This window comes from Podarcis raffonei, chromosome 6 (genome assembly GCF_027172205.1).
Source record: "Podarcis raffonei isolate rPodRaf1 chromosome 6, rPodRaf1.pri, whole genome shotgun sequence".
NCBI classification, from domain to species: Eukaryota; Metazoa; Chordata; class Lepidosauria; order Squamata; family Lacertidae; genus Podarcis; species Podarcis raffonei.
Genome location: NC_070607.1, coordinates 9,066,707 through 9,079,105, shown reverse-complemented (window position 1 = coordinate 9,079,105; position 12,399 = coordinate 9,066,707).

The window sequence follows — 12,399 nt, the reverse complement described above, 5'->3', positions numbered from 1 at the left end:
GCAACAGGAGCTCACCCCGTCGTGGGGATTCGAACTGCTGACCTTCTGATCGGCAAGTCCTAGGCTCTGTGGTTTAACCCACAGCGCCACTCGCATCCCTGGTTTTTGCCTATCGTGTAGCAAATCGTCACAACTTTGTAAGGTTGGCGGTTAGGCATTGGTTCAATGTTTTGGGGAGGGGACATGGTTGGCGGTGCCTGCCCCTCCATTGCTGCTGCTAGGGAATTCCGTTAAAGGAATCCAGGGGCTCACCTTTTGTCTGAACCCTGTCAAGGGGCTAGGGCCACGCCAGAGCCCCTGGGAGCATGTGGGGTGAGCTGTGAGATCAAAGGAGTTCTCGCTCCCCCAAAATGCTTTCCCTTACTGACATATGGTGGTGCCCAGTGTCAGTCCTGTTGCTGCCACCGTGCAGGTTCAGGTAGTCTGGAACCAATGCCTAAGCAACCACTCACATGCTGTAATCAATAAAGTTGTGGCCAAAATTTAACGCCAAAAACCTGAAACTAAAATCTGTGTCTATTGTGTTTTCATTTGTGGGTGATTTGGGGGGTCTTCACGCGCAAACCCACTTGCTCCTCTCCAGCTAACGGTCGCAACTGCACAGGTTTATGGAATATTGCCTCGTGGATTTTATCTCATGCAGCCACAAGACAAAATGCGTACACACTGCAGAGCCACACCTGAAACAAAACAAGTGAAGAGGCCCAGTGAAGAGGTTATACCCAGATCAATTATGTGTCTACAAGCTCAGAGGGAAAGGCAAGGATGCTGTGCTGGAGAGCCTGTAATCATTTCTGAAAATACTCTGCGTTAATCTTCATGGCCCAGTTTTAATTGCACATGCATGCATACATCAGCCTTCTTATTTGCTACACCTGTCATGGCTGACACTTGGTTTTGTGCGCTTGTCATTGTGAGGACTAATTAGAGAGGTTTCAAGTTGTTGGGGAGGTTGTCTTGTTGCGTATGGTTTTCAATTTTTAAAAAATTCTTCTCAAGTCCAGATGAACAGAATAGTAAAACTGCCAATTAGGACGCCGTTCTTCTCAAAATAAGGTTTTTGTTGGGCCTTGCAGGCAGATTTCAAAAGGTTGAAGGGCCAGTTAATTAGGTAGCCCTAGAATATTAAGAAAAAAATATAAGTATTTTAATAATCTGATTCCCAGTTTTTAAGCTTCAGAACTAGAGTTGCCAGTTGGACAGAAGAAAGCCTGGCCTAGCTTCATCCTGGAACTTTGAAAGGGGCTTGAAATCAGCAGGTGACCATTTTCATGGCATGAAGCGAAAGATTATCAGCTGCTAATTGCTTCCGTTGAAGGCAGGGGAATTGGCACTGTTCAGAAGCTGGGAATTTTATTCAAAGCTATCTGCTTAATATTGGGTTGGGAGATTTAATTGTCCCCTTAATGATGAATCTATGGTTTTACACACATGGAGAGAGAGTCTCAGAGCCCAAATCTCATCAGGAAATGAGCAACCCTGGAAGTGGTGGCTAATAAGGTCATTTTCTGGGGCATCATCAGAATGATACCCACGCTATTCTGCTTTGGTCAGACCTCACCTCTGTGGGATAAAGCGTGTCCTCCCTAAAAGAGGGCACGAGTTGTGATGAGATCTGGAGACTGACCTCTTGGTTGTGTGTGGATATATTGGACAGCCACAATGCCCGATTGGTAGGTCCCTCGTTGCTGGGTTTAATCTGGCCAATGGGACACAGTCTAACTGGATCAAGGGACCTATGCACGTGACCCAGAGCTTCCTCTTTCAGCTCGTGCATCAGAACACCTGCCCACCTCTCCCTATATTTAGGGCATTTTGCGATTGACCTTGCTATGCCGTTGTGTGTCGTCTGTCATTGAGATAGGGGCACGGCAGGAATTTTCCTCACTTGGCTGATTGGCTGTTGCCATTTGGGTTTCGCCTGCCGCGTAGCAAATCATCACAACTTGTAAGGTTGAGGATAGGCTCTGGTTCAGGTGATAGGGATGGGAGAACGCTCTCGCCATCCCTATGTGAAGGGTATTCCATTAAAGGAATCCAGGGACTCGATGGTTTGGTCAACCCCTGAGAGGGGGTTGTGGCCATGCCTGAGTCCCGGGGGACATTTGGGTGGTGGAGTTAGCCCGTTCCCGGCTTTCCGCTTATCCAGGTGTTCACCCTTGGCTGACCTATGCTGGAACCCTGAGCCTATGCAACCAGTCACTTTCTGTAACCAATAAAGTTGTGGCCTAACTTCTGCCAAAAAACCAAAACTAAATTTTGAGTCAAATGTGTGTTTATTTAGGGGGGAGGTCTCTGGGTCTGAATACACAACCAGTCTCGTATAACCAACATGCTTAAATCTAATTAATTCGTGAAGGGGTTACCATAGGATAAACTGTCCTGCTAGGTTTACATCACCTTGGGAGAGACCAGGTTCCCTTTCAGTCTACCTGAGAAGTTCAGCGTGTGAAGAGGCTAAGCTGGTTGCTGCAGCTCAGCCGCATGGCTCTCACAAGCCACTCTTTAATTCCAATCCCAATAATTTAGGAATTTTCATTTTGTTGTATTGCCTGTGCAACTTTTCTGACTGACGTGTGGGGAAAGCACATGAACCTGACCTTGGGGGAGTTTGTAAGTAAACTGTTTTTAACTTACCAAATGTGTGGTCTTTTCCTATGCTGGGTGAAAAGCAGAACTTTGGGAGGAACTTGGGGCATATTTTTAAAGGTCTCACAGCCTGTATTTCCACACTTTACTTTGTTGCATATGTGATTTTAAATCTCTGTTGGGGTTCTCTCGTGAAAGAGCACTTGCCCCAAACTTGAATCTTGGCATCCAGGAATTCTCCCTTTATAGACCTTTTTCCCTTGCACCAGCAACCTGGAGTACAGAACAGTTCCAGGTACCGCAGTTTAAGGAGAATATTGACAAACTGTAACATGTCCAGCAGAGGGTGACTGAGGACTTATCCATACTTACATCTTGTCCTGCTATTTCCAGGCACAGGTTCACGCTTAAAATTTCCATGTCGAGGGTTGCCATATTTCCAAAGTTGAATATCCGGACAAAGTTCTTGAGCTTCTTTTTCTTTTGCTCAGATTTGTTGAGCTTTTGGGATTAAAAATTTTTTTCTAATTGATTCTTTAAAAATTATTTACACACACACACACACACACACACACACACCTTGCTATACATCTGGGTTTCCCCAGACATTTTACTGATTTCTCAAAAATCTGCCCGGATGCCAAAATGTTGCCTGAATCCCAGACCTGTGGCAGCCCTATCCATGTCTGAGTGTGTTTGTTTCTTTTGCCCTGGAGATTTCCCTGCAAAAAAGACCCCACTCTTTAGCACTTAGTTGGAGCAAACATCAATTTGGGTTATCTGTGGATAGCCATTTGCTTCGACTGAGCTTTAAAGAGCGGTTTTTTGTGAGGAAAGCTCTGGAGCAAAAAAAAGGGGGGTGGTTCTCAAACCCAGAGTTTTAAAGTGTGAACCATACATGGAAAGAGTGGAAGGAACCTAAGCATGGATGAGCCCAGAGGCAGAGACCAATTCCTAGGAGGAGAGGCTAAAGGAGTTGTGCATATCTAGCCTAGAGGTGAGATGATGGGCATCTTCACTGTTGTGAAGGGCTGTCTCAAAAAGGATGGAGAACATTTGTTTTCTGTTGTTCTGGAGGGTAGGACGCAAACCAACTCAAGGCATTCAGATAACAAGAGAGGGGATTCCATCTATGAATGGGAGCAGAAGAAATAACTATGCATGCAAGAACGCTAAATGTTCTTAAAAGCATATCTCCGAGCGCTTTCTTCGAAGCCAGTTTCAGTCGTGTGAAATTTAAACATTATACCGACCCCAAATTGTCAGATATCTCTTATTTCCAAAGGTTTCCCTGTACTTCTCCCATGGAATATCAATGGTTCTCTCTTTTCTCAAACAACTGTATCTCTGCCCCTCGATCTGACAGCCCTGCTTGGCCCAGTCATCACAAACGGCACGTAAACTTTCCCCTGCAAGCTTCTTAAATCAGCCAGGCCTTGTGGTTTGCCTCATGTAGCTTTACATTTTACAAATACCCTGGGGGTATACCATAGACTAGAGGCTCTATCTAAATTCTAGACCAGGCTGCGCCTGCCAGTTGTTGGCTGTTGGTGCTTTTTTTTTTTTTATCTTATTCAGAAAACAAGAACATGGAAATCAATTTTTCCCCATCTCAGTTATGGCTCTGAACCCATCACTTTCAGCTCAGCTACAGGATTAATCTATTGAAGAGTTTGCAGGAGTTTTGCTGACATGTAAGCATTTTCAGAATATATTACGTTGCTCCCCCTCCCAACTGCACTACTTTATAAAAACTGGTCTGCCTTTGTCCTGGCACTTGGCAAGGAAGAGGCAGCAGGAGAAGGAGGGAAGAGAAAAGGGGTGTCGGTGCACATGCATGCCGGCCTACATGCACACGCATGCTTTCCTGTGCTAAGGTTAGTAAAAAATTAAAATAAAATAAAATAAAGGTAAAGAACCCCTGGACGGTTAAGTCCAGTCAAAGGCGACTATGGGGTGGTGGCGCTCATCTCACTTTCAGGCCAAGGGAGCCGGCGTTTGTCCACAGAAAGCTTTCCAGATCATGGGGCCAGAAGGACTAAACCAGTTCAGGCGCAACAGGACACCGTGACAGAAACCAGAGTGCACAGAAACACCATTTCCCTTCCTACCACAGTGAATCCCTGTGACGGAGTGAGCTCCTGTTGCTCTGTCCCAGCTCCTGCCAACCTAGCAGTTCGAAAGCACGCCAGTGCAAGTAAATCAATAGGTACCACTGTAACAATGAGGTAAATGGTATTTCCGGGCACTCTGGTTTCCCTCGCGGTGCTCCATTGTGCCAGAAGCGGTTTAGTCCTGCAGGCCACACGACCCAGAAAGCTCTCTGTGGACAAACGCTGGTTCCCTTGGCCTGAAAGCGAGATGAGCGCCACAACCCCATAGTCGCCTTTGACTGGACTTAACTGTCCAGGGGTCCTCTGCCTTTACCTTTTACCCAAACATGTATCAATGGGGAGTTGCAAGTGCATAACATAAAGGTAAAGGTAAAGGGACCCCTGACCATTAGGTCCAGTCGTGGCTGACTCTGGGGTTGCGGCGCTCATCTCGCTTTATTGGCCGAGGGAGCCGGCGTACAGCTTCCAGGTCATGTGGCCAGCATGACTAAGCCGCTTCTGGCAAACGAGAGCAGCGCACGGAAACACCGTTTACCTTCCCACAGCATCGGTACCTATTTATCTACTTGGACTTTGACGTGCTTTCGAACTGCTAGGTTGGCAGGAGCAGGGACCGAGCAATGGGAGCTCACCCCATCGTGGGGATTCGAACCGCCGACCTTCTGATCGGCGAGTCCTAGGCTCTGTGGTTTAACCCACAGCACCACCTGCGTCCCTTAGTGCATAACATAGATTTACTTTAAATATTGGGGAAGCTTCCCAGTTATAAGAGCAGCAACAACAGGATCAAATTCTCTTATTGCAATTCATTCACAGAATGCGATCATGTACACAGAGCCTATGTCTAAACTAAGCATGTTTCATCGTACCTACGGGACTGCCTCTCCTGGTATGTCCCACAGAGGAACTTACGGTCTTCAAACAAAAACATCCTGAAGGTCCCAGGCCACAGAGAGGTTAGGCTGGCCTCAACTAGAGCCAAGGGCTTTTTCGGCTGTGGCTCCAATCTGGTGGAACGCTCTGTCACAAGAGACTAGGGCCCTGCAGGACTTGACATCTTTCCGCAGGGCCTGCAAGACAGAACTGTTCCACCAGGCCTTTGGCCAGGGCACAGCCTGACTCCCTCCTTTGGTAATCCTCACAGAACTCTAGCCTAATGGTTGCCATCAATTTGATTTGAATTAATTTTATAATGAAATTATTTTAGAATGTTGTACTATTTTATTGTTGTTTGCCACCCTGAGCCCGGCTCTGGCTGGTGAGGGCGGGATATAAATAAAATTTATTTATTATTAGTATTAGTATTAGTATTAGTATTAGTATCAAGAGAAACATCAAGTTGTCGGGGGCACTTGTTCTTTCTCTCACTTTCTAATGTGGGACCAAACTTTCTTTATTGTTGTTTTATGAATCCAGCACTGGAGGGTCTCGATACGGTTCCCTCATCCAGGCATTGGAGAAAGAGCCATAGCAACTGAATAATCAATTAATTACCCAGCTGAGCTCTATTTACATAATGAAAAATACAACCTCCTGCTATTTTGCAGAGGTTGCTTTCATTTGCCAAGGCTGCAAATATGTTGCACCTTCTCTTGCTGAGCTATTCATGGAAGTGAATCACTACCGGGTGTTTGTGAGTATTTTGCTGATGTTTCTGTTTAAGTTCACGAGATGGGTTCATATGTTTATCCTAAGTTGTAACCTGCGGTGTATCCTTGGCTTAAACTAGGTTAAAATGTTTTAAAACAAGATTAAAAGTTATTGAATATAGGACATACCCTGGTTTTTTTTCAATCTCTATCTGCACTAATCATAACTATTTCCCCAAGTCTGCTTCCTACATTATCCCATCGATGTGGTTGCCCCTGGGAAGTTAAATCTCTCCACCGAATAGTTAACCCTTTGCGTTTTACCCTTTGTTTCCCCAACTGGCAAATCTTCCAACTTTTCATCAAGAGGAATGGAAACAGCTAGAACATTTATCTGAAGTGAGAAAATGAAGCCACCAAAACTCTTAACTGGTCAGTCTGTAAATCAAATATAACATGTTCATAACTCCCATAGGTGACTTTGATTTCACCATTAAAGTGAATATTTGTTACTAGTCATTTTTTCCTGCATCTCTGGGGTGCGTTTGGTTGGCCTGATTCTACTCAAGGCAGAGTGTGAAGGGCAGACCACACTTAAAAATGGTGGCACTCTGCAACCATGCAGATGACTGAAAGGCACAACTCTGCAACAACTTGCCACTACACTGCAGAGATCAGGTTGTTCCTACTGCTAGGATCGTCCTACTCTCGTGTAGGATCCTGGTAGAGACACATGCCTGACTGGCATGTTCTCTCCCTCCTGGTCGGTCGTTCAGGAGCTTCAAAAGCTTTCTCCAGCCCGAACATCACAGCAACTGATACCAAAAGCCATTAGCACACTTACGATTCTGCAGAGTAACAGAACTCAGTAGCACAGCATTTTGGCTAATCTACTTTTATTTACATGTAATACACTCAGAGCATTCTGACTTAACTCCTTCCTCTTTCTCATCAGACAGCAAAGAGGAAGAAACAAAGGACAATAGTCCTACATTCCGGAACACAGTAACACAAACATCCTGTCTCCGTCACTTCCCACACTGTGGAATGAAAACATACACCGTCATGTGATAGACAACAATCCCATGACTGCAAACACGGAGCAAGAATCCTAACATGCTGAAATATCACTCTCTAAATGGTGTTGTGTTTCTGCGAAAAATGCAGGGCAATTGCTGGGGATTTTGTTTTAAGACAACAGTGATTTTCAGCTCACCCCCAGGTGCATTCTGCACCAGCGATATATCTACAACAGGACAGTCACTGCCATGCGTGAAGTTCTTTGAAAAAGGTTTGAGGAAGACACTACACTGAAGATGACAGGGATTGGGGCTGTCTTCCCACAGGCTGATGATTGTCTTTCTAGTACAGCTACGGACCATCAGACATATCAAGGCAGTTCAGGGGTACCTTGTTTATAGGACTGCTAGCCTTCTTGATACAAGGTTCTGCAAAACCTTGGGTGACTATATGTGGTGGAAATGTCATGTGCAAGTGATATTGATGGACACCTGGCTGGTTTTGGAATTGAGCTTCCAGATTGCAAAAGGGTGAGTTCACCCATCACCCCTGACAATAGCGAAGGTTTGCAAATGGAACCAAACAAGATTCTAAAAGGCAGTTGGCTTTTCGGCAGAAATATGCTCAAAGCCTGCAGCATGGAAATCTCCTACCTGTGGTTTCAGGCATGCCAGTTTGTGCCTTTTCTTTCACCCGGACAAACCTGCAAATTCCCTTAGCAGCTGTCATGCTCTCCTTGTTGTTGTTGTTTAGTTGCTTAGTCGTGTCCTACTCTTCGTGACCCCATGGACCAGAGCCCGCCAGGCACTTCTGTCTTCCACTGCCTCCCGCAGTTTAGTCAGACTCATGCTGGTCGCTTCGAGAACACTGTCCAACCATCTCGTCCTCTCTTGTCCCCTTCTCCTTGTGCCCTCCATCTTTCCCAACATCAGGGTCTTTTCCAGGGAGCTTTCTCTTCTCCTGAGGTGGCCAAAGTATTGGGAGTCTCAGCTTCAGGATCTGTCCTTCCTGTGAGCACTCAGGGCTGATTTCCTTCAGAATGGATAGGTTTGAACTTCTTACAGTCCATGGGACTCTCAAGAGTCTCCTCCAGCACCATAATTCGAAAGCATCAATTCTTCGGCGATCAGCCTACTTTATGGTCCAGCTCTCACTTCCTAGGAAACTAAATGTCTACCTGACCCTTCTCACTACTTCTCATTCTCTCATTAAGATCAACAGTGCTTACATTCAGCCTATGTGTTCTTTCTTTGTGGACCAGGAATCTAAATCAGTGCCATGTTTCAAGAACGTGCTGCTTCAAAAGTTTTTTCCTGGTTGGTTTTGTAGAAAGAGTAAATTTGTAACCGAAAAAGGGGGGTTGTTCCCACAATCCTTTTGCATGCACCCAAATTGTCCTTGATTTCCTCCAGCACCCATTTGCTATGAGAGAGAGGCAGGATTGTGGCTCTAATTAATTTAATAGGGATGAGCAAATGAGTCCCAATCAATTATGGTTACATTTGCTTTCATCACACTTGCCTGTGGTTGGTGAATTCTCTGACAGTTTGAGTGCGACGTTTTCAGATGCCTTTAGTGAATCAATAATAAGTGACATTCATAAATATGCACATTCTGCAAAGCCCTCTGCCTGGATTGGTTCAGGAGGCAGGGAGGTATTGGAGGAAATCTCAAGAGGCCTTTGGAGTTGAGAATTGATGCAATCCAGGTATGGAGGTGTGGGGAAGGCGAGAAATGGCAACACAAACTTCAGTGATCCAGGATGGATGACAACGCATCCAAAATATCCAGAATAGCTGGAACACTGTGGCTGACAAGGGACTGGATCTGCTTGATGCCTGCTATCCAAAGAATCAAAGGGCATTGCTGTGTCAGAGATTTGAGAATCTTTATTCCCCCTCCTCTTACCCAAAGAGACCATAGATCAATGCAGCACAGCTGAGGGGTCTCTAACAGAACTCTCGGCACTGGCACTGAGCTATAGTTCCTAGGGTACTTCGCAGGAAGCCAAGGCAATTAAATCGGTATAAACCAAAACAAAATAAAAAAATTCCTTCCTTAGAGACCAACTAAGTTTGTTATTGGTAGAGAGCCAGTGTGGTGTAGTGGTTAAGAGTGGTGGACTCGTAATCTGGTGAACCGGGTTCACATCCCCGCTCCTCCACATGCAGCTGCTGGGTGACCTTGGGATAGTCACACTTCTCTGAAGTCTCTCAGCCTCACTTACCTCACAGAGTGTTTGTTGTGGGGGGGGGGGGAGAAAGGAGATTGTTAGCCGCTTTGAGACTCCTTAAAAAGTAAAGGGACCCCTGACCATTAGGTCCAGTAGTGGCCGTCTCTGGGGTTGTGGTGCTCATCTCGCTTTATTGGCCGAGGGAGCCGGCGTACAGCTTCCGGGTCATGTGGCCAGCATGACTAAGCTGCTTCTGGCGAACCAGAGCAGCACACAGAAACGCCGTTTACCTTCCCACAGGAGCGGTACCTATTGATCTACTTGCACTTTGACGTGCTTTCAAACTGCTAGGTTGGCAGGAGCAGGGACCGAGCAACGGGAGCTCACCCCGTCGCAGGGATTCGAACCACCGACCTTCTGATCAGCAAGCCCTAGGCTTAGTGGTTTAACCCACAGCGCCACCCGCATCTTAGGGTAGTGATAAAGCTGGATGTCAAATCCAAACTCCTCTTCTTCTTCTTCTTCTTGGTATGAGCTTTCGTGTGCATGCACACATCTTCAGACACGAAAGCTCGTACCAATAACAAACTTAGTTGGTCTCTAAGGTGCTACTGGAAGGAATTTTTTTATTTTGTTTTGACTACGGCAGACCAACACGGCTACCTACCTGTAACTAGAACTATGATATAAACCAAGTTTGCCGCGCAAATACGCTCAAGCTACAAGTGCTTGCATTTCGATGCCATGTTGAAAAACCGTAATAGCCTAAACAATATGCTCACGGGTATTTGCAGATAGTGTGTTTGTGTGTGTTATATGGGGGGTCAGAAGAATTTTAGTGTTCATTTACGGAATAATTGGGAGAGGTGGAATCTAAAGACTCCTCCCCGCTGCCTTAACCAGGGCTATTTCTGCTGCGCTAAGCAGCACTGGGGGATCCTTACATGACTGGAGACTTTGCACTTGAGCACTGCAGAAGATTCTGGCGCTCATTTGCAGGTTTGCTTGTTTACCGGCGTACAACATACAGATAGGGAGCTGACCTTCTATTTCCATGCTTCGTCTTCTGCATTGCAGAACGGGGAGGGCAGAGGGGAGCAAAAACCCTCCAATGTTTATTTACTGAGATATGTGTCCTGCCCTGTCCCTGAGCCTCTTTCAGATATGTGGTATAATGCTTGCCTTGTGCCCAAAGGTCTCGGATGATGCAAGAGAAACACCTAAACACGGGTCAGAGCATTTTCCTTCCTTCACCCTCCATGGACTGGGAGCATGTGCATTGCCTTGCGGGATGAGGCCCTGCAGTATTTTGTTTCTCACAGCAGCCGGCCAGATGCTTCTTTTCTTTGTTTCCTTTGGAAAGCAAAGCTTCGCTTCCTCCTCTCCAAGGAACATCCTCTTTTCTTTACACGGAACAGCTTCGATTCTCCTCCACCTTCTAGTTTTACATCGGCGCGGCCGAGAGCAGGCCTGTGCGATGCGTCTGGCTTTTGTTTGCGATAACAGATGCACCTTGCATCTCCCTTAAATTGGCATATCATTTTCTTTTGCTCATTCTCTTTTTCTTTGTAGCTGCATTTGCATATGTATGTCAGGGCCCATTCATACATCTCATCTCCATAAACAAAAAGAAAAAAACATCTGCTTCCTGTTTTAACTCTCGTTGGGAGATGGCTTTTGTGGGATTAGATCGGGATGTGAGGGCTTCTACGGTTGCATGTGCTGCAGAGCCACCTCCCGGCTGCCGGGAGAACAGGCCACTCTGGTTTTTTGAAATCATTTTTATTTGATTTTACAAATGCAAGGTTATAAAAATCCAAATATAAGTCCATATACAGAGATTCCTCCAAATCTTGCAACTTCCCCCCCCCTCCATGGGTTTCCATTTTAAACATTTACAACTACATATTCTTCCATACTCTTTTATATCAATCCATATTGCCCATGGTATTTGTTAGACTACAAGTGGAATCAAAATCCTGCCAATGTTTCCATCTGCTTACAGTGGTCTCCGAAACAACTTATACATTTCTCCCATTCTTTTATAAAGTTTTTGTCCTCTTGGTTTCTGAGTTTTCCAGTCAGTTTTGCCATTTTGGCATAGTCCACCAACTTGGTTTGCCATTCCTCTCTGGTAGGGACCTTGTCTTCTTTCCATCTATGGGCTAGTAAAATCCAGGCAGAGAACAGGCCACTCTGAAATCTCCTTGTGCTGTGGGCTGGGTTGTCCTCACTGGCTCTGCAGAGTTTCCGCAGACCTTTCTTTTCATAACTGAAAATCACTAATATTTTCCTGTTAGTGCTGTGATGGGAGGCTATAGCACAAGCGGAATAATATTGAACGGTATTCAATATTATTTTGAAGGAAGAGGAGAGAAGGAAACCACACTCTGATTTTCTGCTTGTGAGGTTCTCCTGGGGTGTTCCCTTGGAAAACTTACTGGGTGTGGTGGCAGCAGTCTCAGTCTCTCAAAAGGAGCAGGAGTAGTCCATCTTTGCCTGGAGACAACACACTGCTCAGGAACATTCAGGCAACATCCCTAGGAACTTCGCACATAGTTGCCCCTTGGAAGAAGACTGGCTTTTCCAGATACATTTCTTTTTACAAAATCATATAATGGAAGTCTGTATCTATTATATCCATTTATGTAGGAAATTGCATTTGAAAGATCTGTGCTTTTGCGCTGGAAACTCAGAATGCAACCTTCAGAGATGTAAATGCGCAAAAAGGAAAAAGGGAAAAAACATGTCTGAGGAAGAAGGATAGCTCAGGTGTAGGACATGTGCTCGGTATTCACAAAGTCCCAGCATCAGCCTCTGGGGCAGGGGTCCCCAAACTAAGGCCCGAGGGACTCGTTTATCCGGCCTGTGGCAACCCCTGCTGCCCGCTGCCGCCGCCCACTCTTACCGGTGC